Below are 3,115 nucleotides of genomic sequence, written 5' to 3'. Positions count from 1 at the left end.
ATCATCTATCATCCCTCCATCCATCCAGCCATCATCCATCCATCCATCCATCTATCATCCCTCCATCCATCATCCCTCCATCATCCATCCTCCAACATCTATCCATCATCTATCATCTATCCATCATCTATCCCTCCATCATCCATCCCTCCATCATCCATCATCTATCCATCATCCATCCATCCATCATCCATCCCTCCATCATCCATCCCTCCATCATCTATCCATCATCCATCCATCCATCATCCATCCCTCCATCATCCATCCATCCATCCATCATCCATCCCTCCATCATCCATCATCTATCCATCATCCATCCATCATCCATCCCTCCATCATCCATCCCTCCATCATCCATCCCTCCATCATCCATCCATCATCCATCCATCCTCCATCCCTCCATCATCCATCATCTATCAATCATCCATCCATCATCCATCCCTCCATCATCCATCCTCCAACATCTATCCATCATCTATCATCCCTCCATCCCTCCATCATCCATCCTCCAACATCTATCCATCATCTATCATCCCTCCATCCATCCATCCATCCATCATCTATCATCCCTCCATCCATCATCCCTCCATCATCCACCCTTACATCATCCATCCATCCTCCATCATCTATCCATCATCTATCATCCCTCCATCCATCCATCATCCATCCATCATCTATCCATCCATCCATCATCCATCCCTCCATGATCCCTCCATCATCCATCACCTATCCATCATCTATCATCCCTCCATCATCCATCACCTATCCATCATCTATCATCCCTCCATCCATCCATACATCATCCACCCCTCCGTCATCCATCATCTATCCATCATCTATCATCCCTTCATCTATCCACCCATCCATCATCTATCATCCCTCCATCCATCATCATCCCTCCATCATCCATCCCTCCATCATCCACCCTTACATCATCCATCCCTCCATCATCCATCCCTCCATCCATCATCCCTCCATCCCTCCATCATCCATCCCTCCATCCATCATCCCTCCATCATCCAACCTTACATCATCCATCCCTCCATCATCCATCCCTCCATCCATCATCCACCCTTACATCATCCATCCCTCCATCATCCATCCCTCCATCATCCATCCCTCCATCCATCATCCACCCATCATCCATCCAGTTACAGACCACATTGCCACCGACGCCTTTGGTTTGCTCAATTGGGGTTGAATAGACTTTGAACTGAAATTAAATTAAATTAAAGTTGTTTAATTGATAATTAATTGATGACTTTTGCAACACTGTTATTATCCTGTTTATTCCTGTGATGCTGCTTTTAAACAATCTGAACTGTATAAACGCTATAAATACAGGTGACTTGACTTAATATCATCCACCCATAAAACCCAAAGCTTTGATCGTCCTGAAGGAAAATAGTAACTAGAATATGATTAAACTGAACAGCACATGATTATTTCCAGGCGGATCCGCACCACTGTAGGAGCGCACTCAGAGGAGGAGGGGCCAGCTGACATGGGGGCGGAGCAAGAGACCAACAGTGGGCGGAACTACTACACCCACACCACAGCACTTCATGTGCACAGGCGGTGTAGAGCTCATCTCTCCACTCAAGAGCGGCATGAGTATGACACACTGTAATCATTTAACTTAGACGGCAAAAGTATTTTCTACATATTTCTATTGTGTATTTCCTGTATAACGCTTTTCAAGCCATAATCGACCACATCTACAGCAAACACATCAAACCTGAGCCCAGTTTACTCCCCGTTCTGGTGTCCGAACCTAACGGAAGTACATCAGCACTCACTGGGTTATGGCGCTCGCTACGCCAAAGTCATGGGTTCGATTACCAGTGAATGCATGAGCTGATGAAATGTAAAGTGCTCTACTGGATGGTTGCCCTGCACGCTTAATAAACAAACTACAGCTGATCCAAAACGCAGCCGCTAGAGTTCTTACCAGAACCAGGAAGTACGACCATATTAGCCCGGTTCTGTCAACACTGCATTGGCTCCCTATTAAACATCGTATAAATTTTAAAATATTGCTGATTACTTACAAAGCACTAAATGGTTTAGCTCCCCAGTACTTGAGCGAGCTCTTAACGCATTATAGTCCTTCATGTCTATTGCGATCTCAAAACTCCGGCCAGTTGATAATACCTAGAATATATAAATCGACTGCTGGCGGTAGATCCTTTTCCTATTTAGCACCAAAACTCTGGAACAATCTTCCTAACTGTCAGGGTTACATCATCCAGATCACCATCTCCGCCCACTCGTTCCCTTTCACCCAACCAGACTTTTCCCCGTTCATTATCCCCTGAGTACTAATCACCGTCACCTGTGTCCCATCAACCATATGGACTATAAAACACTCACCTTCACTGCAGTCACTTGTCTGGTCTCGTCATTCCATGGCTCACAGACTTCCCGATCACTTACCTTCTACTTACCGTCGCTTCACTCATCTTGGATCAACCCATCCGTACCAGCCATCGCCACGCCACCTGCAAGAGAGGGAAAGAAAGAGAGAGACTTAAAACCACAGCTAAGCTTCATTGAACTTTCTGTTACTTCTTCTCAACTGTTATCTCCGACCGCAATCCTTCTGCAAAATAAACACTGATAACTTACCATCTTGTCTGATTCCTCTGTGATCCGTGACAGAAGACCAGACCACAGAAAGGAGTAATTATGCAGAATCAGTCGGATTTAGAAGAGGATTCCTCAGTGGCTAATCCTCCGGTCGCCGCGGCACTCTTTCCACCACCTCCACTTCCGCAACCTCCCGCTGCTTCGTTCACTGCCTCTGCGAGTCCCATGGCCCGGCCAGCGCCCTACTCTGGTGAGGCGGAGAACTGCAGTGGGTTTCTTCTCCAGGTATCCTTGTATATCTCCATGAATGAGCATCAGTTCCGTAGTGATACCGCCCGGGTGGCTTTCATTATCTCACTGTTATCTGGTCAAGCACTTCGATGGGCACAGTCATTGTGGGATTCAGATGCCCCGGTGGTCAAATCCTTCTCAAGTTTTAAACAGCACTTTAAAGAGGTTTTTGGGCAAACAATATCAGAACTGTCCATTCACGACCAACTCTATAACCTCCGTCAAGGAAATTCTT

The sequence above is a fragment of the Siphateles boraxobius genome, unplaced genomic scaffold, assembly GCF_051911475.1.
Source record: "Siphateles boraxobius isolate OS27281-9 unplaced genomic scaffold, OSU_SipBor_1 150, whole genome shotgun sequence".
NCBI lineage: Eukaryota > Metazoa > Chordata > Actinopteri > Cypriniformes > Leuciscidae > Siphateles > Siphateles boraxobius.
Note: the sequence above shows the minus strand (reverse complement) of the source record.